Source organism: Vicia villosa, linkage group LG4 (assembly GCF_029867415.1).
Source record: "Vicia villosa cultivar HV-30 ecotype Madison, WI linkage group LG4, Vvil1.0, whole genome shotgun sequence".
NCBI lineage: Eukaryota > Viridiplantae > Streptophyta > Magnoliopsida > Fabales > Fabaceae > Vicia > Vicia villosa.
In genome coordinates this window covers 105,016,862-105,041,411 of record NC_081183.1, presented here as the reverse complement: position 1 = coordinate 105,041,411, position 24,550 = coordinate 105,016,862, and the positions used below count along the sequence as shown (strand labels likewise).

At 34.8% G+C, this 24,550-nt stretch overlaps 1 pseudogene; it reads right to left on the bottom strand.

The window, feature by feature from the left end:
* Positions 1-16,663: 16,663 nt before the first annotated feature.
* Positions 16,664-17,945, bottom strand: LOC131599422 (acidic endochitinase SE2-like; annotated as a pseudogene).
* Between the last annotated feature and the right edge of the window lie 6,605 nt (positions 17,946-24,550).

The following is a 24,550-nucleotide window of genomic DNA, read 5'->3' as shown; positions in this document are numbered from 1 at the left end:
TGTGATTAATTATCGATAACATGAGATCATGTTCATATGTGTTATGTATTAATGAATGTTCATTCTTAATATGTGACGATGTTTGGTTGTTTGTTGTTAACATGATGTGTGGCCTTATGGCAAGTAATTGTTGTTATGAGAATGATGTATTGATGGAGTTGTGGGCCAATGTCCAATATTAATTTGATGTGATGCAATTATGCGATCATTTATGCCGATGTGGCTAGTATGTTTTGACGGTGAATGTGTGTTGTGTGCTTATTAATGCCTGTGTGGTAATTATGGTGTGATGTAATTGATAACGATGTTATTAATTGGTGATGTATCCTTTTGGATAGAATATAAACGATGTAACGTGAGTGTATGATCGTGTTATATTGTTGATGATGTTGTTGTCGTGTAATAGAGTCTTATATTTGCACAGCATAACATTTCAATACGTTAATGGCGGAATGCTGTTAACAGATGGCCTGCGGGCACGGTTACCAGTAGGGGCTTAATGCTCGGTAATGGAATGAGCCTTATTGGCAAGAGGTCATCAGTGGGAGCTGCGTGCTCGATGACGACAGCGTGCGCGCTTCCTGAGTGGAATAAAGTCCCAGCATAATGCTCGGCAGGTGTTTTTGTCATAATGACAAGGAGGAGTTTTACTCCGGATTTGGTACCACATGCATATGCATAGTTGAGTCTCATTCATCATCGTCTGTGTTTATAGTTATGTTATCATTCATGTGTCACATTACTTATATATGGATTGTGGTTGAATGGATGAATTACCTTGTTGTATGATTCTTGATGTTACTTGTTGGCATTACTATAATTGTCATGCTTTCATTATGAATTATATTCTCACCCTTCTGCTGATTTGATGCTTGAGTGGCATCCTGCAGATTAGCCGCTTTGGGAGTCTTTTGGAAGAGGTAGTTCTCCAGTTGGTCTTGTCGGTCGCTCTGATATGTAACACTGGGTAGTCGGGAGTCTGTTGTTATTTATTTGTATATGACTCTTTTGAACATGTATATGTGATGACGTGCCATAGTGTATTGTAAACACTTTATTTTGGAAAACTCCTCTTTGAGAGTGAGAACTACACGTATATATTTATGTTCACATCTTCCGTGTGTTATGTATCATTTTATTGGCAGGTGTGTATGCTTTTGGCATCGTTGATGTCCGTTTGTTTTCTAGGTGTTTGTTTGGTTACTTAGTGTAACATCCTAATTGTGTTGTATGAAATTTTAATACTCTGATATTTTCTTGCCTAAATGCTTTGGGTAGAATTGGGGTGTTACAGGTAAGAAGGGTCGGAACGAGCAGAAGGTGGTGGTTTCTGGTGGAATGGGTTTACAAAGCAAAGATGTGGGGTCTGAGTATGGTTCTAAAGCTGACTCTTTGTGTGGTGATATCCTAGATAGAGATGTGATCAGAGGTAATTCACGTTTTATAGTTAAGGAGAGGGAGGTCACTGCTCATAAGTTATGGGATAAAGCTGTATCTTTTGGAGCTGATGGTGGGAAGGAGAAGAAGGTTATGGTAGAGAGAATTATGGTAATGGAGAATCGGGATGTTTTTTTGAAGGTATAGAAGGATGTGCTTGCAGCTGGTATCCGATGATTTTTATGTCCTATAATATTCGTGGGTTGGGTAGCGCTCTTAAAAGGAAGCGGCTGAGTTCGTTGATTCGTAAGGAGCGTTGTGATTTTGTTTTGTTACAGGAAACTAAGCTGCATCTTTTGGATGACAAATTGGTTTACGAAATGTGGGGAGTAACGGATGTTGAGTGGTCTTCTAAATCTGCTTTGGGAAATTCAGGAGGTCTTTTGATTTTGTGGAAAAAAGGAGTTTTTCGTCTCTTTTCAGCTTTGAAGGGGAGGGTTTTATTTGTGTTTGTGGTATGTGGAAAGATAGAATGGTTTATATTGTTAATATTTATTCCTCCTGCCTTTTTGTTAAGAAGAAGGTGTTCTGGAATGCTTTAGAGGGGGTTAAATCTAGATATTCGGCAGGTGATTGGTTGTTGGGTGGTGACTTCAACGCTATTCGTTTTGAGATGGAGCGGAGGAGTAATAGTGGGATTGTCAACAATCGGGAGATGGAGTTGTTTAACGCATTTATTAAGAGGATGGAATTGGTTGACCCGTCAATTATCGGGAAGAAATTCACTTGGTTTAGTGCGGATGGGAGTGCGATGAGTCGTCTTGATCGTTTTTTAATCTCGGATGGTTTGGCGAAGGCTTGGAATGTGGGGGGTCAAGTGGTGGGTGTTAGAGATATTTCGGATCATTGTCCAATTTGGATTAAAATGGACGTCTTGGATTGGGGACCAAAACCCTTTAAATTTTTTTCTTGTTAGACAAAACATGATGAGTTTCTCTCTTTTACGGAATCCAAGTGGAAGGAGTTTAGTATGCATGGAAAGGCAATTTACTCGTTTAAGGAAAAATTGAAGATGTTGAGGGGGGAGTTGAGGAAGTGGAATAAGGAGGTGTACGGCTATCTTGATTTAGAGGTTAATGAAGCGGTGGATGTTTTGAACAATTTGGACATATTGGCAGCGGATGGGGGTCTTCCAAATTTAGGGGAGTTGGCTTCGAAGAGGTTCACGGTTTCTTCTAAGGTGTGGGAAGTGGTGATAAAAAAGGAAGGAATTCTTTGTCAAAAGGCAAGGGTGTTGTGGCTTGGGGAGGGAGACTCTAATTCGAAATTCTTTCATAAAATGGTTAAAATCCGAAATAGGAGGAATTCTATTTTGGGATTACAATCTTCAAGGGGTTGGATTGATAATGTGGATGAGGTTAAAGAGGAGGTCAAGAGGCACTTTGTTGAGAGATTTTCGGAATCCATGGACGATAGACCTCTTTTAAATGGAATTCATGTGAATCGGTTGACGAATGAGGAAGCTTTTTTGTTGGAGACTCCTTTTTTGGAGGAGGAGATTAGAGAGATCATTTGGAATTGTGATGGGGATAAGAGTCCGGGTCCGGACGGGTTTACCATGGGTTTTAATAAGTCTTGTTGGCATTTTTTAAAGAAGGAGGTGGTGGCGTTTGTTAATGAGTTCCACTTTTGTGCCGTGCTTCCTAAAGCGGTAACCGCTTCTTTCTTATCTTTGATTCCTAAGGTTGATAATCTGACGTCTCTTGATGATTACCGGCCAATTTTCCTTATCTCTAGTATGTATAGGATTTTGGAAAAGTTGTTGGCATCAAGATTAAAGTTAGTGGTAGATAAACTTGTATCTAGATGTCAATCCGCCTTTATTCCGGGTAGAAATATGTTGGATGGGGTTCTCGTTTTGAATGAGTTGATTGATTATTCGAAGAGGGCTAAAAAGAGTTGTATGATGGTTAAGGTGGACTTTGAAAAAGCTTATGATTGTGTGTCGTGGAATTTTCTTAGATATTTTCTTCAGAGAATGGGGTTTGGTGATCGGTGGATGAGTTGGATTGAAGCGCTTGTGTTTAATAGTTCTATGTATACTCTTGTCAATGGTAGTCCTACCGGTGATTTTGTGGTGTCTAGAGGCTTACGTCAAGGAGACCCACTCTCTCCTTTTTTGTTTTTGTTGGTGGCGGAAGGGTTAGCGGGTTTGGTAAATGTGGCGGCTTCTTTGGGTGAGTTCAAGGGTTTTCACTTGGATTCAAATTCTAAGTTGGAAATCCTCCAATTCGCGGATAATACCGTTCTTATAGGAGAGGACTCTTGGACTAATTTGTGTACCTTTAAAGCTATTCTTAGAGGGTTTGAGCTTGCTTCGGGTCTCAAAGTTAATTTATTTAAGAGTAGGCTGTTTGGTGTTAATCTTGAACCGGAGTTTATTCAAGCGGCGACATCCTTTCTTTGTTGTGACATTGGCTCTTCGGCCTTTGTTTTTCTTGGAATTCCGGTAGGGGTTAATCCGAGGAGGTGTGCGGTTTGGAGGCCTATTGTAGCTAAGCTGAAAAGAAAACTTGGAGGGTGGCATCACAAACACCTATCCCTTGGAGGGAGAGTGGTTTTATTGAATTCTATTTTGTCTAGCATTCCGATTTTTATGTTTTCGTTTTATAAGGCACCGAAGTCTATTATCAAAGATATTATTTCAATTCAATGTTCCTTTCTTTGGGGGAGTTGTGAGGAGAAGAAGAAGATTAGTTGGATTAGTTGGGATAAGGTGTGCCAACCGAAGTTAAAAGGGGGGCTTGGGGTGAAACATTGTAGGAGATTTAATGTGGCTTTATTGAGCAAGTGGAAGTGTCGGATTTTGAAGGATGAAAACTCTTTATGGACTAACTTTCTTTCTTGTAGGTATGGAGATATTAAAAGACCGATGCTTAAAGAACCTTCCTTTAATTCTAGGAGCAAAGTTTCTCTATGGTGGAGGGATCTTTGTTCCGTTGGAACGCTTTCTTCCAACAATTCATCAAATTGGTTCAAAGACTCAATTTCTTGCAAACTTGGAGCGGGTAATATTTTTGAATTTTGGCTTGATCCTTGGTTGGGAAATACTCCTTTTAGTATTCTTTTCCCGGATTTATTTTGCTTGGTGGTTGATATTCATTGCAAAGTGGCGGAGCTAGGCGATTGGAATGGTGATTCGTGGGTTTGGAAGCCGTTTTTTCTGGGGGTTTCGCTCCTTGGGGCAGCCGTGGCCCAACGGGATTATCTAGTTTCTCTTCTTCTTCCGGTGTCTCCTCTTGGTGAAGAAGTGGATAAATTTGTGTGGTGGCGGGATGTTTCCGGCTTTTCGGTAAGTAATGCTTATAATGCGTTTGTTTTGTGTTTAGCTCCGGAACCCGTTGGGAATACTTCTATTTCTTCTCCTTCTTTTTCTTCTATGTCTTTGGTTTTTTCCCGCTTATGGAAAACGAAAGTGCCTAGTAAGATTCATCTCTTTGGGTGGAGGTTGTTATGGAATAGGCTTCCCATGAAGTCGGAGTTGGTTAAGCGAGGTGTTCTTGATTTGAATGGCATGGTGCTTTGCCCGTTGTGTTTGGAAGTTGATGAAGATTTAGAGCATCTCTTTTTATTGTGTAGGATCACTTCTCTTTGGTGGAACCGTTTGTGTTTGTGGCTCCGGTTGCCTAATGTTGGAACTAGCACTTCGATTATTGATCATTTTCTTTGGTTGGAGGGTGGTTGTAAAATGGCTTTTTCTTTGGATATAGGTTGGTTCTTTGGGTTGATTTTTTGTTGGGTAGTTTGGAAGTGTAGGAATGATACTATATTCAATAATCTTGTTTTGTCTTCCTTAGATGGTTTGGGTTTGATCAAATTGATCTCTTGGGAGTGGTTGGTTGTCTTCTACAAAGGGGATGTTAATGGAGTTTGGGAAGAGTGGTGTAGTGATCCTAGGCTAGTGCTTTGTTGATTGGTTTGAAGGGTTGTGTACTCTTTTTAGTGTTCTTGTTGTAATTTCGGGTTGTAGCACCCCTAGTGCTATTTATTGAATCCCTTTTGCTTAAAAAAAAAATTAGAATGGAAAAGATGATAAAATAAATTTAGGGGGTGACAAAACCAGTAGTAGTCCGTTGTGTTGACCCACGTATTCATCAAAAAACGGTGGGTTAGTTTGGGATTTTGGGTCCGCCATCCATCAAAGTCCGCCCTGTCAAATACCGTCCTCGCAAAACTCGTCTCGTTAAAATCTGTCATTTGTCAAAGTTCGCTCCGCCTATTCATTCAGCTCATTCCGCCTTAATTTCGTCTCTTTTCAGTTAATTTTAGTTATTGCAATTCTTGATGGTTTTATTCCATATATTTATTTATGAATGTAACATTTTTTAAAGTAAAACTTTTTTATAAAAAGTTATTTTAAAAAATAAGTGAAAAATCTAATTGAAAGTAAATAAATTTATTAATATGTAAAAAAAATAGGCGGACTATCCCCGCTAGCGGGATGGATTAAATTTTCATGCTCATTTTTATTTGGCGGATTTGTTCGCCCTAACTTCTTTTTAGACATGAGTAAGAAGGGCCATGGCAGATAGCCTGTTTTGTCAAGCGTAAATAAATTTATTTGATCTCTAGACAACAATTTTTAATTAATATTTAAAATATTTTATTTAAAAATATTTTTATTTTATAAGTTTTTCAAGCTACTTTATAAAAAAAAACTTATAACTCTTTTGTTATAAAAATAATTTATATAAATTTATTCATAAGGTTTTATTTTATTAAACACTTATGCTACAACCCAAAAAAAAAAATTGTTTATTCAAACAAATCCTATATAAAAATAACAAACTCTAGCTAATAAATAGGTTATCTAACAACAAACTTTAACTAACAAATTAAATACTAAATATTAATTCACTTTTTTTTCATTTTCTTTTTAAATGGGCCAAATAAAAAATTATATCAAAAATTAAATAAATTATTTAAACTAAATGTAATCATCATAAAACTCTTAAACCTGAAAATATTTTAATATTAGACGTTGATTCATAGATATCTACAAAAATACAAAAACTTATCATTGTTTCTTTGCTTATCTATTCTCAAAACTATACAAAAACCTCAGAATAATCTTTTAAGGAATGTTAAACCTCTTTTAAGGACTAAGAAACATGAAATAGAAGATGTCGGTGATGAGTTGGTGAACCGTGATTCCGAAGATGACGAACAAGTTCCAGTACCGGATACACATGCATATTCACCTCCAGCACATTTCACAATAATTAATTTGGGAGAGGACCAGCCATCGTCTGATATGTTCTACAATCCATATATGAGGTCAGACGAGGAGTTAAAGAGGGTGACACGTTTCGTTCGAAGGATGATTGTATGTTAGCTATAAAAATCTGGCACTTAGCAAATTGTGTTGATTTTAAAGCTGATCGCTCAAAACTGGCACTTAGCACATTTCATTATTGTGTGCAGAAACCCGGAGTGTGGATACATGCTGAAGGCATCATTCAGAAAGAAATTTAATGCGTGGGTGATACGTTCAATATCTCAAGACCACACTTACGTCAACACAAATATGGCGCAAGATCATCAAAAACTCAGTCATGACATGATATGTCATACCATAATTCCTCTCGTCGAAACTGACCCATTACTGAAGGTGAAGACAATTATTTCCCATTGCGTTTCTGTGTTCAAGTACAGATCTTCGTACAGAAAGGCTTGGTTAGCGAAGCAGAAAGCAATTGAAAAAGTCTACGGCAACTGGGAGGAATCATACCAACAACTTCCTCGCTACCTGGCTGCATTGCAATTGTATTCACCGGGGACTATTACTATATTGGAGACACTGCCGACACAATCCCAAGACGGAACCCTTCTTGAAGGTAATGGAATCTTCCATAGACTGTTCTGGGCATTTCGACCATGCATCATCGGTTTTGGTTTTTGCAAGCCGATAATTCAAATTGATGGAACCTGGTTGTATGGGAAATACAAGGGAACATTGCTGATGGCGGTCGCGTAGGATGGAAACAACAACATTTTTCCAATAGTGTTTGCTCTGGTAGAAGGAGAAACAACTGCTGCTTGGAGTTTCTTTCTGAAGAATCTCCGAGCTAGAGTTGCTCCATAACCTAATCTTTGTTTGATTTCGGACATGCACGCTTCTATTGACAGCGGATACAACAATCTGGCAAATGGTTGGCACAACCCCCCCGTCTAAGCATGTCTACTGTATTAGGCATATAGCACAAAATTTTATGAGAGGGATCAAAGATAAATTTTTGAAGAACCACTTGGTGAACGCGGGGTATGCCTTAAACCAACCTGGATTTCAATAATACCGCCGAGAAATAGCATTGACAAATCCAGATGCAGGGAGGTGGATTGACAACATTGAGAGAGGAAGATGGAATATGTCATACGACGATGGGGCTAGGTGGGGCCACATGACTACAAATCTTGTGGAATCAATGAACGGGGTTTTCAAAGGCATACGAAACCTACCTGTAACTGCTTTGGTTAGTGCTACGTATTTTCAGATGGCAACTTTGTTCGTCACAAGAGGTAAGCGGTGGAATTCAGTGTTGCAAACACAACAGGTATATAGCGATGTCTGCATGAAATATATACAACAAGAATCTGCCAAGGGTAACACTCATCGAGTGACAGAGTTCAACCGTCACGGCCACACCTTCAGTGTAAAAGAAACAATTGACCACAACCAGGGGCTTCCACGACAACAGTATCGCGTCTCAATCCCAGGTCGTTGGTGCGACTGTGGCCAATTTCAAGCATATCACATGCCTTGCTCCCATGTCATTGCAGCATGTTCACATACTCACTTTGATGCATTATCTTTGGTATCAGAAATTTACAAGGTATCAACGTTGCTCAACGTATACGACAATTACTTTCCGGTGGTAGCAATGGAGGCATATTGGCCTGTGTACGAGGGGGAAACAGTTTGGGATAACGATTTAATGCGTCGGAATAAAAGCGGTCGACCAAACAGCAGGCGTATTAGAACCGAGATGGACGCCACGGAAAAAATGCAGAGGAAGTGTAGTATATGTCGTGAGGCAGGATATAATAGGAACAAATGTCCTAATCATAGATCTAGCTCCACAACATAGTTTTTAGTTGCAATGATATTTGTGATTTACTTTTTCAATGAAATGGACTTTTTTCATTAATTAGATGGATTACAACAACACAACAAACAACACAACAAACAACAAACATTAGGCCTATAAATAAATTTTTACCTAATAACACAACAACACAACAAACAACACAACAAACAATTAAAATCTATGGAATTATAGCGGTTAAAACAATGTCGTCTGTTCCGTCCATTATTTGTTTAGTATCATGGTCGGTTTTCACATCAAGCCACCAACGGATCGTTTCTCCGGTCCTAAGCGACACCCTTGTTCTAAGCCTCTGAATCCTTTTTATTTCTTCCCCGGGACTGTATTCCCCTTCTAACTGTGCCATAAGAGTCTGCTTCAGGTTGTTGAAGTCGCGGATGTTCCAAAACATCACCGCCATAGGAGGTTTGACCGGGGAAAAAATTACATGACCATAACATCTCTTGTATTCCGGCGCCGGCACAGAACGGCTGGATGATGTTCGTTCCCATGACTGTGGCCTTATGCGAGACATGATCAATAGTGAGTATGGAAAAATTGAAGGAGAAAATAATGAAGATTAATTTCATGATGAACTGCTATATATAGGCCAAAATATTAAGTGTTGTCGCCACCCAAGGAGGCGACCGGGACAGCTGGATGCAACTAAAAAAATAATAGAAAAAAATAGTTAAACAAAATAATATAAAAAATAATGGAAAATAAATAGTAAATAAAATACTAATGGAAAAAAATAATGAAAAAATTAATGGAAAAAAAATTCCAAGATTTTTGTTCTAGAAGACTTCTGAATATCACATGATTAGCAGAGACTCAGTACTGCACAAAAATCAGGAACGTTTAACTGTCTCCTACACAAACAATCCCTAACTAGGGTTTCTTGTTTTTTTCAGGAGAACAAGTTTTTTTGAGACCTCAAATGGATTTCATGGACCTCCATATATCTCAAAGTACCACCATACAAATTTTCAAACTTCAATTCGCTCAGACGCACAGTCAGCAGCTCAAACAGTCAACAGACGACCCGTTTGACCAAAAAGTCAACAGACAGTCAAAAATGAAATTTTTTGTCAACATTCATATTTTTTCAAAAGATTCATAATTTGATAATTGGTTGATCATAATTCATCAAGGAAAGATAAAAAATCAACAAAACCCTAAGTTTCAAAATTAGGGTTTTCTCCTAAAAAGTCAACTGAACTTTGACTGGTCATAACTCTCTCATCCTTCATCCAAAAAATTCAAACAAAAGCTCATTTTTAAGGAAATTAAATTATCTTTCAAATGCAATTGGTCCCATGGTCATTAGATTCACCATTTGGAAAGTATGAACCAAGACATTACAGGTCATTTTCAAAGTCAACAAAAAGTCACTTTTTTCAAAAGGACACACAAGGAGCATGGAAAATAATTTTGATATGAGACCAAAGAAATTGGTTAGAGGACATATTGAGGTTTCCAAAAAGTACAAGAACTCCTTCATATGATAAAAATTGAGGGATTTATGCCTTGTTGAAGTTGGCCATTTTTTTGGGAAAATGCATGAAATCAACATTGATCAAAAATGTTTTTTTTTCAAAAGAGACCAAATTCCCATGATCCAAACATGTTTCTAACAATGCTAAGGGCCTCCCATGATCAACAAAAGGCCCATAACATTTTATTTCTTTTTTTGGTTTAATTTTATTACATTTAGAATTAAATTGAAAAAAGAAATGGAAGGATAATATGTAGCTTGAATCTTAAGCATGAGTCATCAAGAAGCATTCAAAACTCTGCTACAAGAAGCTGGTACAACAGAAGAGAGTGGAAAAATCAAGCCATGGTTGCTTAATTCAAAGCTACATATGTTATAATATTCAAGAATTCAACAAAGACATCAATGCTTCCTAGCTTAGTTCTTAAGCACTTTCTCTGCCTATAAATGAAGTATAACACTTCATCAATGAAACACACACGAAATCAGTGAAAAACCTATGCTTGTAACACACTTGTAATACATTTAAAATTTTCAAAGAAACTTGAAATTCAAATTTTCAGTTTAAGCCATTTCTAATCCAAACTAAACACTTAAACATCATCCTTAAGCATTACTGAATCTATTCCAATCAGTTTCAAGCTTTGAAACTCAAAGAATCGAGCACTATAGCTCACGGTTTGTTCAAACCTAAATCACTTCATACCTGATCATTCATGCATTTTTAACAAGATGTAATCCTATATTTGAATTTAGTTCATTGTTCTGATCATTTCTGGATGGTTAATTGAAGTTTGAACACGTATCCACGAAGATACCATTTTAGGGTTCTTGAACTCTATTTTAGGGCTTTTCGTTAGAGGCAGAAATTAGACCAAATCAAGGGCACGGTTGAACTCAGTAGATCATGACGAATAAGATGGACAGGTCGCGAAAAATTTCTATACACGTTTACCCCTATTCGTTATTTTGCAGGATTGATGCTCACATATTACAGCGCTTTTGAAAAAAAAACGCTGTTAAAAGAGGAGTCTGGAGGTTGAAGACGAAGACGTGGCTTGCCCTGGTTGGTTGGTTTACGCGCGCGTGTGTTTTAAAACTCAGACCAATCACATGCATTGCTTTCCACTACTATATCATGAGCTCTATGATCTCAGCCATTAGATTTCATTAACTCAAGATCCAACGCTCTAGCCTTGCTAGTCCATGCTATAGAATCTATTATCCACCATACAGAATCATTTGTTTTATATTTTCTATTTTATTTTATTTTCTTTGCAAAATTAATTTAAAATAGTTTCAAAAATCAAAAAAATATAATAAAAATATTTTTAGGTTCCTAAAATATTCTATTAATTTTTGACATAAAAATATTTTATTTTTCTTAATAATAAAAATATTTTTCTTAATTAATTAGTATATATTTATATATTTACTTTTTAATTATTCCAACCAATAAAAAAAAATCAGAAAAAAATGGTTCTTTATATTAAATTTAGTTTATATATTATAGACTAATTTTGTACATATTTAGGATAATTTTCTCTTTAAGTTTTATTTATTTATGTAATTATTTGCATAATTATATATTATTTAACTTAATAATTTCAAAAACAACTTCAAAAAATCCAAAAAAATTACTTTTATTTTAAAATTAATTGACAATCAATATGAACATATTTCAAAATTAATTTTTAGGTTTAAATTTTATTTTTACCTTTTTCACATTTTAATTAAATTAATCATGCATTAATTCTAATTAAAATCAATCATCAAAAAATCCAAAAATATTTCTTTTATTTTCTTGCAATTTAAATTCCTAGATCAAGTGTATAGGTTGTCAAATTCATGTAAATAGCGTAGTTTACATTTCCCGCACAATCGATGTAATAGCGTAGATTTACTTTCCGCATTTTACATTTCCGCATTTTAATTCCAGTACATATAAAACTGCGTGTATGCCAAAGATAAAAATTGAAGCGTTAGGTCACTAACTTCAAAGATAAAATATCTGAATCAAAACACCATCACACTTGCACCTCTTGGGGTAATCCCTCTTTTACTCTTTTCAAAATCAAAATCAAATTCTACTGTTTCAAATGCAAAATCGAACTTTCGTTTACATCCGGTGAAAGGAGAATTTTCTAAAGGAAATAGGAAAAGACCTTATAACTTAGGGTAGACCTCCTAATTTGCTTGCTCAAATCAAAACAAACAAATGTCTCATATACCGTTGTTTTTCAAAATAAAACTTTCAAAAAAGACAATACTTGGTATATATCCAAACAAGGATCATTACGAAGTTAACGTTCTTTTTTTTCAAAACATCTTTCGAAAGATAAAACACTTTGTATACATCCGCACAAGGATCATTACAAAGTCAATTTATAAAAGTATTTGAAACCACATACAAGCATGTCAAGGCAAGAGAAAAAAATGATTCAAAACAAGTGAGCTAAGCAAATTAAGAGCCCATGGATAACCATGGATACAAAGGGTGCTAACACCTTCCCTTTGTATAACCAACCCCCTTACCCAGAATTTCTTAAAGGTCTTTTTCTGTTTCTTTTATAAACCTTTCCTTAATTGGATAAAATAAAAGTCGGTGGCGACTCTCTGATTTTCAAAAACACAAAAGCAAAAAGAGAAGAGTCAGTTCGTGTATCTCTCCACGAGAGGTACGGTAAAAAACCGAGGGCGACAGTAGGACTGTTGTCCAATCTAAGTCCATAGAATCTTCTTTACAATTATCCTCACTATCAATAGAACCATCACTTTTAAAATAGTCATCATCTGCATCATTATCTACTTACCTTCAATACCTTTATTATTCCCTCCCTCATCATCAACTTCTTTATCACCATATCCACCACCTATTTTATTCTCTCCCTCATCATATTCTTCATTATCATATTCTCTAACACCTTCTTTATTCCTAACTCATCATTTACAACACCGTCATTATTTGAATTTGCCTTATCATTAACTCAACCTCATATATAATTTTAGATTTAACAACACAATGCTCGACATACACATCAACCTTTCTTCATCATTGCTTTTCCATGATTGGAGTGGTTTGTTCATTGCCGAAAAACTTGACTGTGCACAACAACACAAATGACGAACACATGCGATTATGTAATTTGGTAACATTGCGTTCAAAGCTGTCAAGACGTTATTTTACATTAAATCAAGAATTCTCTGAACAATAATTTTTCCTAACAGTATTGAACTTTTAATTAATGCCAAAATAGCTCGTGCATGTATATAGATAATGCAAACTTGTAACCTAAGGACACATGTTACGAAACTCATAAATTTAACGTTTGTGTTGAATAAATAAATTTTGTTTTAAAAATTGTGCATTGGTTTCATTATAAGTGGTTATAATTTATTTTTTCAATACTAATTTATTTATTTATTATTTATTAACATGTGTGCAGTTGACATCTAGTATGGACAGAAGGTTCTCGGTTCTAAATTCTGAACACATTCCGTGCGGTCCTTTAGAGGAGTTCGATAAAGCTTTAAGCAGAGTTTGGAAGATGGATGTGCCCACAAAAATAAAGTCTTTTGGATGGCGTTGTTTTATAGATAGACTTCCGACTAGAGGAGCTTTATCTTATAGAGGTATTTTACCTTTTTCCAATACTTCTTGTGTGTTTTGTTGTTTATGTGAAGAAACTGGTGGTCACATGTTGTTGCTGTGTCATAATGTGAATTTGGTGTGGAGAGAAATAGCGGAGTGGATTGGTTTCGACAATTATAAAGCGGAAGACATCAAGGAAAGTTTCATGAAGTAGTACAAATTCGGAAAGAAATCTAAGGTTCGTAAAGGAAAAGAGGGGGTAGTGTGGTTGGCGCTGATTTGGTATTTATGGACGACTAGAAACGAAATCGTTTTTAGGGGAGATACATGAAATATTTCCGATATTGTTTGGGGGTGAAAGCTTTGGTTTGGCGTTGGGCTTTTGTCGGGAAAATTAGGCAACCCAATTGTACTTTTTACGAATTTAGTAGGAATCCTTTCCATTATTTTTCGTAAGGCGCAATTGGCGTTTAGTTTTTTCTCTCTTCGGGTTTCAACCCGGTTTTTTTGTATCAAGCTTTGAGAACTTGGGTTCTCTTATCAATATAATCTTTGCTTACAAAATATGTCACGGGTCCTCATAAATATGTGACTCTCCAATTTTAGTCCCTACAAAATTTTTCTTCAAACAATGGTTCTTGCAAACATTTCCATCCTTAAAATTGGTCCCTCCTGTTAGTTTCCACTAACGGAGGCTTACGTGGCACGTCACGTGTCATGCCATGTCATTTAAGGTAGAAAAAACTTTAGATTGTGGGGGATTTTAAACCTCCATAAATTTATCAGTTTTTTTCATGTTAATCTTGCTCCTCTTCCTCCTCTTCTTCATACATTCCTCTCACAATCATTTCATCAAATAGTTGGCGTTCACTAAAAAATTTCATTTTCCCAAGAATGAATATTTTGAGAAGAAACCCCAGAAGATGCCGAGAGCTTTGCATATGTTTAAACTGCGCTTCTTTTCGCCTTCAAATAGCTGAGACCTGAGAGCATTTAAATTTTCTAGAAACGAGATGCTAGATGCTGACGAGGTTTCCCAAAACCTTATGAAGGAACTATCCCATCTTAGAAACATTTTAGAAACAAGTAATGATGGTGTCAATGACAAACCTGTTTTTTTATGGAAGCCAAGTGAGTAACACATGTTTCTTCATTTTCTGTTGGACAGAGATTGACATGTTCTTCTCTGATCATTTTATCATTCTTAACTATATAAGTATCCCTTTTCATATGCAAAATAGTGATACTATAAATAAGAGGAAAACACTAATCAAATTAAGACTTTTTGTCTGTATATTTTCAGGTGAAAGAAGCCTACAGGAAAGCATTTGAAATAGAACAATTGGAAAAGGATCAACTTAGCCAGATTAATGATGATCTTAACATGCATTGTAAAACACCGGTATGTTTGTTTATTTAGCTTGTTTTGTGAGTCTGCAGCCACCAAGTGTTAAATTTTCAAATCACATTGAAGAAAAAGTCATTCAACCAGAAGCATAAAAATAGTCGTTTGCATCGCTTGCACAGTCTACCACTTGAACACACATTTGTTTCTAGGAGTGCAACTAGTTCAGCTTAATGTTGGGAAACTAAATACAAATTCCAGGAAACATGTTCGTACGTACTTGATATTTCTAGCAGTATGTGGAAAAAGTGACAGGGAGAAGAAGAACCTTGTAGAGATTTGTTTTAATTCCACTTTTTCTTGGGTGTGTTGTAGATACTTCTTTTTACAGAGGAGACAATCATTAATTTTCATATTAAAAATCATCTGCAACAAAATCAACCGCATCTGCAACATCTTTGTCGTCAATGATATTATTACTTTATTTTTTTAATTTTATTGTTGATTTTTTAAAATAAAAAAAAAACAATTTTTCAAAAAAAAGTAAAAAGAAAATCAATTTTTCAAAAAAAAAAAACAAAAATGCAATTAAATCACCGGTTTAAGTAAACCGCCGGTTTTTTTGATTTTTCCGGTTTACACCGGTTTTTACCGATTCGTACCGGTTCAATGACATATCCAATCCAATAGTTAAACCAGACCGGTTACCTGACCGGTTTCTGGTTCCAACGGTCCGATCCGATTTTTAAAATATTGCTTCAAAGTCTCCATTATCTCTCACGGATAACCAATGCAAACTAAGTAGCACAAGGTCTTCCATTTGCATATTAGCATTTCATTGCATAGTTAAGTGATTTGTTGAATAATTATTTTTTTCCATTATGAGAATCGTATGCGAACTCAAGTTTAATAATGTTCACGCAAGTTCAAGTTAAGCGTGGCTTGTCTACACTACTTTAAATATTAATCGAAACAATATTGTTGGGAAAATGAATTTTTTAGTGCAACATCTGTTTGATGAAATGGTTATGAGAGGAATGTAAGAAGAATAAAAACAGAAGCAAAATTAAAACCCCTGTAATCTAAAGTTTTTTTCTGCCTTAAATGACATGGAATGACATGTGGCGTGCAACGTAAGCATCCGTTAATGGAAACTAACGAGGGAGACCAATTTTAAGGACGAGAAAGTTTGCAAAAAACATTGAAAAATTTTAAAGAGACTAAAATTGGAGGGTCGCATATTTATGAGGGCCCATGACATATATATATATATATATATATATATATATATATATATATATATATATATATATATATCAAACAAATTATTATATTAATAATAATAATTTAACTTGACACTAATATATGTATTTGTATGAACAGAAATGATAAATCTTAACACAAAAAACAACTACAACTTATGATAAGGTTATTGATATTTTTAATTTTTAATGTTATTTGTTCCATCTTAAAATACATGCAAAAGCTGATTTTAACTAAATTGTTAGTTTAACTAAATTGTTTTTGACGAGAAAATTATACATCGCAATTGTAACTTCTATGAGTTTAGCAAAAACATTTTATTTTATTTAAGCTAGATTCTACTTGATGTGTAATTTTCAATTTAACTTTTATCGACTTTTGTAACCGAGATTCTAGAACTTTCGTTCTATTATAATACATCTTGCTTAAAAAAAAAACATAAGTTGAAAAGTGAAAACACGGCGTTCATAGGATTGGATAATAAGATGCTTTGGTTCCCTTAGGTTACATGAACACCAAGACACTTAACATAATAACTAATAAGTACCATAATTTTTATTTCTTAATCTACTCGTATACAACCATCATAAAGTTGGTTGTAGAGGATCAAAGTTCACTCTTATTCATTACACATACATTATAGTTTAATTTGGCAACAAGGCGTTCAAAGCTGCCGAGACAGATCCGGCTATTGCTTTGGAAACTTGTGTCACAAACTGAAGAGCAGATTTTATAACATACTCTTTTATCTGACTGCTGTAATTACTATTTCCATTATCATGAAACCTATCCCAAAGCATAACTCCTCCATAGTTAGAAGTAGGTTTAATGAAGGGAAGAACCTTAGTAATGAGATCATTTGGTGGTATATAACCACCACTAGGAGCTGCATTAAGTGATGCAGGTAGTCCCATGAAAACAGTATTATTTGGTAGAACCAACGATGTCCAAGCATTCCATGATTGTAAGAGCAATGTAGCATCAGAATTTGTTATATCATATTGACAGTCACGGTTATTATAGAATTGAACAAGTACATAATCGAATAACCCCGTTTTGATAGCTTTGTCTAGGTGGTAATCTGGCATAACACACTGAGGTGTAGCAGCCAGATAAAAGTACCTGTTTTGTTGTCTTAGATTGTCAAGATGTCTAGCAAGGTCATCCCAATAAAGATTTGTAGCTCGTTCAATATCAAAATCAATACCATCTAAGGTAACACTTCCAAGTGGACCAAATTGGCCACTAAGGATACAGGTAGTCACTAACATCTTTAGCATCATTTGGTGAGCCAAGGGAGTAGGTTCCCTCAGCACCTCCAAGGGAAAGGAGAACTTTGATACCTTTTTGTTGACAATATTTTATTTCGGGTTCGAGTTTTGTGCATGGACTCCAGTCACCGCAATGACCGGCGAAGTTCCAACTTGGAGTTCTTCCTTCTCCAAAGATGTTGAGGAAAGCTAAGAGTACAATCTTGAAGTTACCAGTGTCACATGTTGATGACAATGTGCCATCATCTATGTTTTGACCCCAGTAGATGGCAATGCCGGCATCAGTTGGTGAAGCTTTGATAGTGAATGAGGATATTGTTAAGACTAATAGAAGGATTAGTGTTTGCATTTTGGAATTCATACTGTGCTTTTTGTGTTTAGCTGGTTTGGTTACTGTAGATCGATTGAATAACCCTTTTATAGAGGTCTTATGCTAAGGTTTAAGGTTGTGCAAGGTAAAAAAAAATTATTACTGCTACGTGACAATACAAATACCGCTTTTAGCACATTCTAAAACCCCAGATCTCAACCACTAGGTAAAGTTGTGCACCATTTAAAACGTGGGAATAAATCAACTTCCAGCACATAGTAGAACTTTGGGTTTACGTGTTTGATTCAATCACGAATGGACGTGTGGCGAGAATGAAGATAAAGTGACACATGTTGTTCTTTGACTGGTTATTCTAAATTCTGAGAGTGATTACAGAGTTTTTCACTTATCCCAGAAAAGAAATACTCACGTTAGGTCCCTAGCTTCGAGTTGCCAATAGACATAAATATGCAATAATAATGTATGATCCCCACTTATCCAATAGACGTTAAAACCACGTAAAGAAAAAAAAATGTTTATCCTCCCTTACATTTATAATGTTTTGTTAATTGTTATAATAACTTATTTGAGTTTGCAATTTTGTTGAGTATGTTTAGAATTTTATTTTATAATTGACAGATTTTAATTTCTAATTTTTAAAATTATTAAGTTTGAAAGTTGAAATACCCTCACAGCATAAACGTCGGATTTTAAATCATGTTTAAATTTTACTTATATATATATATATATATATATATATATATATATATATATATATATATATATATATATATATATATATATATATATATATAGGGGACGACTCAAGTGAGAACACTTGGTTATTATGAGAAATGAGAACAATGAATCACGACCATTAAATCTTGATTTTGTTGATTTTAATGGACTGGATTGGTTTCTCTTTCTATGATCCTTAGTATTTATTTTAAATCAACATAGAAAGAGAAACCAATCCAGTCCATTAAAATCAACAAAATCAAAATTTAATGGTCGTGATTCATTGTTCTCATTTCTTAATAACCAAGTGTTCTCACTTGAGTCGTCCCCTATATATATATATATATATATATATATATATATATATATATATATAGGGGACGACTCAAGTGAGAACACTTGATTATTATGAGAAATGAGAACAATGAATCACGACCATTAAATTTGATTTTAATGGACTGGATTGGTTTCCCTTTCTAAGATCCTTAATATTTAATGGACTGGATCTTAGAAAGAGAAACCAATCTAGTCCATTAAAATCAAATTTAATGGTCGTGATTCATTGTTCTCATTTCTCATAATACCCAAGTGTTTTCACTTGAGTCGTCCCCATATATATATATATATATATATATATATATATATATATATATATATATATGTATATATATATATATATATATATATGTATATATATATATATATATATGTATATATATATATATATATGTATAAATATATATATATGTATATATATATGTATATATGTATATATATATGTATATATGTATATATATATGTATATATGTATATATATATGTATATATATATATGTATATATATATATATATATATATATATATATATATATATATATATATATATATATATATATATATATATATATATATATATGTATGAGGGCATATCATATGAGAATGACATATTTATATGAGAATGTGAGAATGAATCTGAACCATTGGATTTTAAAATAAATGGTGGAGATTATAAGTGAATCTTTTTTTTCTCTCTCCTACTTCATTTATTTCAAGATGCATGAGAGAGAAAAAAAGATTCACTTATAATCTCCACCATTTATTTTAAAATCCAATGGTTCAGATTCATTCTCACATTCTCATATAAATATGTCATTCTCATATGATATGCCCTATATATATATATATATATATATATATATATATATATATATATATATATATATATATATATATATATATATATATATATATATATATATATATATATATATATATGGGGACGACTCAAGTGAGAACACTTGGTTATTATGAGAAATGAGAACAATGAATCACGACCATTAAATTTGATTTTAATGGACTAGATTGGTTTCTCTTTCTAAGATCCAGTCCATTAAATATTAAGGATCTTAGAAAGAGAAACCAATCCAGTCCATTAAAATCAAATTTAATGGTCGTGATTCATTGTTCTCATTTCTCATAATAACCAAGTGTTCTCACTTGAGTCGTCCCCTATATATATATATATATATATATATAAGAAAAAGAGATATGCACTGACAGTGTAAAATATTTTTACACTGTTAACCAATCACAACCATGTATCCAATTAAAGCATAATTTTAATTAAAAAAAACTAATATGACATGGCAAGTGTAAGCATTTTGATTGGATGTATGTGTAAAGTTTGTTTACACTGTCAGTGCACTACCTTTAAACTATATATATATATGAATGGTTGTGATAGACGTACAGTGAAATTTTTACGTGCATAATAATTAATCTCTTTAATTGGAATATACTGACAATGTAAAATAATTTTATACTAACAGTGAATCGTAATCGTCAGATCTTAAATCATGTATAATTTTTATTTTAATTATATATAAAGTAATAATTATGAATGGTTGTGACAAATTGACACTGAAAACTTTTTACACTGACAATGCATAACAATTAATCTCTTAGGGTGTGTTTGGTTCGGGGTAGATGGAGGGGAGGGGAGGGAATATTTTTAATTAAATGTGTTTGGTTCAAATTTTATAAGGGGAGGGGAGGGAAGGGAAGGGGAGGGGAGCAAAACTCCTCCAAAACACACTTTTTGCGTTCCTCCAAATCGGAGGGATTTGGAGGGGAGGGGAGGGAATCTCAATTTTAATATTTTAAAAATTATTATAATTACTATAATATTCTCAGTTTAGTTTTAATATTTTAAAATTATTCATTTTCTTTTGTATTATTGCTCTCTCCTATGTGATTTTTCTCGATTGCTTCTATCAACTTATTATAATTACTCTCCACCTTCAAATTATTTTGAAATTTTTGTCCTCAATATAAATCATAATCATTTCACTTTTTTTATTTTTTTAATAACTCTTTTATGTTTATTTATATTTTTTTTTCTAATTTTGTTATGTATCCTATCATATTTTCTTTTATATCAAATTTTAAAATTTTTATTTTAATTTATTTATTTTATTAAAAGATTTAAACCGTTTATCTTTAATAATAAATTATGTTATGTATTTTATGTGTTAAATAATTCATTACGATTTCAAAGTTGCTATCAACATATAGTTTAATTTATTTTTGAACATTTTATTCGAATTAAGTGAACTCAATTTTTTAACGTTATGTAGTAAATTATAACTTTTTAGTCACTCAATATTAGAAATTTTACTAACAAAAAAATATGTATAGATTTTTCACATTTGAATATCATATTGTATCACTTATATAAGATAATAAGGATAAAAATGTAAATTATTAATAAAACCTCTCCCCTCCCCTCCTGAACCAAACATATTTTTAATTAAAATTCCTTCCTTCCCCTCCCCTCATTTGAACCAAACACACCTATGATTAAAAAAATCCCTTGACCTCCCCTCCCCTTTTCTCCCCTCCATTAAAATCCCTCTCCTCCCCTCCCCCTCATTTGAACGAAACACACCCTTATGGAAAGAATTTAATTGGAATACACTAACAGTATAAACTATTTTTACCCTGACATTGAGTCGTAACCATTAGATCTTAAATCATATTTAACTTTTATTTTAATTATATATAAAATAATAATTATGAGTGACTTTTTATACAGGTCTTATGCTAAGATAACCGCTATTTACAACACATAGTAGAATTTTGGGGATACGTGTTTGATTCAGTCACGACTAGACTTGGAATTTTTTTTTGAATATCCATATATTTTTTAAAAAAATTCAAAAATAACAAGTTTTTCAAAAAAATTACCAAAATGTTTTTTTTTTAAATAACACGTTGTTGCCGGGGGGGATTTGAAAGTAAGACTCAACCAAGCAGTAATGAAGTTACTAGCAGCTTCACCACCAGAAGTCATGGTTCATCAGAAGAAGTTCCTCCTATCCCGGAAGAGACTTGGGATACATTAGGAGAACCAAGCGGAAAATTCGACTACATGGTGAAATACTCCGCTCCTGAAAGTTCAAGAATCTCTCTTGAAGATATTGTTCCAACTGGATGGAACAGTGATTTTGAGTACCTCTTTCCGCCAAAAGAGATGTATAACCCTTGCTATTCATCATCAGCATCTGGTGAAGTCATCATTGAGGATTATATCCCCAAGTCACCTTCTGAGGCTACGGATTTAGAGTTCACATATCTAGTCAATGCCATCTTGGGAGAAGAGCAAGACCAAAATACAGAAGAGGATGATCTCGAAAGTGTCTCCGACAACGAGTCTCTCCATTCAGAAGATTGGAAGTTTCCTCAAAAGAAAAACCGACATACTCCACTTGGAAATGGGTATGCTCACACCGCTTAGTCTGCTGAAGTAGAAGAAGATCGTCTGAGTGTTGCAAAGACAGTGGTTGGTAAATCAAGACCTACCACAGGCCAGCTTAAGCCTAAGGTTCCAGATTACTTAGTGCACAATGGGGTTCGCCACTACTGGACAGCTGTTGAAGTTTCAACTGTTGCTCGCACTCCTAAGTAGGAACTTTCACCGTTATTTTGTCCTCTCACCATAGCCCAGGGTGAAGAGATGTTTCATAGGGCTTTACATTTTACTATTTCTTAGGAAAATGTCCCTCTTTGCTTCGCCCAAAGCAATAGAGTTTTGTTTTATAGGGTCTTTGTTTCAAGAAATGACTGTCAATAAATAAAAATATCATTTTGTTCTTTCGTTTAGTTTTTCCTTTTCTTTTTTCGGAAATTGGTAATCCTAAAAAACACCCTAAAAAAACATCAAAAAATCACTAACTGCATACACCGAGTCTTCCCTCATTGTCTAAATAAAACTTATCACACATATGCAGATTAATCATAAAATACCCCGTTGAAACGTGCGACCGTATGACTTCTCCAAACTTTGAGTTTCCTGTATTCGAGGCAGAGGAAGAAGAAGACGAAGAAATATCAAAGGAAATTTCACGGTTACTTCAACAAAAGGAAGAGGCCATTCAGCCATACAATGAGCCTCTAGAGATCATTAACCTTGGTTCCGATGGAAACAGAAAAGAGGTTAAGATTGGAGCTTCGCTCAGTTCAGAGATCAGAGAGAGTTTGATACAGCTGCTCAAAGAATTCTCAGATGTCTTCGCTTGGTCTTATCAAGATATGCCAGGGTTGGATACCAGTATAGTGGAGCATCACTTGCCATTAAAAGCAGAATGCCCTCCGGTCAAGCAAAAATTAAGAAGAACTCATCCGGAGATGGCCATGAAAATCAAAGAGGAAGTTCAAAAGCAGATTAACGCAGGTTTCCTCGTCACTTCAGAATACCCTCAGTGGTTAGCTAACATTGTTCCCGTTCCTAAGAAAGACGGAAAAGTCCGCATGTGCGTCGACTACAGAGATTTGAACAAAGCTAGCCCTAAGGATGATTTTCCTTTACCACATATTGACATGTTGGTAGACAGTACAGCAAAATCCAAAGTTTTTTCGTTCATGGACGGATTTTCAGGATATAACCAAATCAGAATGGCACCTGAAGACATGGAGAAAACAGCTTTCATCACCCCCTGGGGCACGTTCTGCTATCGTGTTATGCCTTTTGGACTAAAGAACGCATGGGCAACTTATCAAAGGGCCATGACTACGCTTTTCCACGACATGATGCATAAGGAAGTGGAAGTCTATGTGGACGACATGATTGCCAAATCAGAAAATGAAGAAGATCACATACAGGATCTGACAAAGTTATTTCAATGCTTACGGAAGTTTCAGCTTCGCCTGAACCCCAACAAGTGCACATTTGGTGTCTACTCAGGAAAACTCCTTGGTTTCATTGTCAGCAAACGAGGAATTGAAGTAGATCCAGACAAAGTCAAGGCAATTCAAGAAATGCCTTCACCCAGAACCGAGAAACAAGTTAGAGGATTTCTTGGACGTCTGAATTACATTTCGAGATTCATATATCTCATGACTGCAACTTGCGCTCCTATTTTCAAACTTCTACGGAAAAATCAAAGTTGCGTCTGGACAGACGATTGTCAGAAAGCGTTCGACAGCATTAAGGAATATCTGCTCGAACCACCCATCCTGTCTCCTCCAGTGGAAGGAAGACCTTTGATAATGTACTTAACCGTCTTAGAAGACTCCATGGGTTGTGTCCTTGGACAGCAAGACGAGACAAAGAGAAAAGAGCATGCCATTTACTACATGAGCAAGAAATTCACTGACTGTGAATCCCGCTACTCCATGCTCGAGAAGACGTGTTGTGCTTTGGCCTGGGCTGCCAAGCGTCTCCGCCAGTACATGATTCGACATACTACTTGTTTGATCTCTCATATGGATCCAATCAAGTACATCTTTGAGAAGCCTTCTTTAACTGGGAGAATTGCCCGTTGGCAGATGTTGTTATCAGAATATGACATTGAGTATCACGCACAGAAAGCCGTGAAAGGAAGCATTCTAGCTGAACACCTGGCTCACCACCCACTCAATGGTCATGAATCAACTAGTTTCGACTTTCCAGACGAGGACGTCATATACCTCAAGATGAAAGATTACGACGAGCCACTACCAGACGAAGGACCT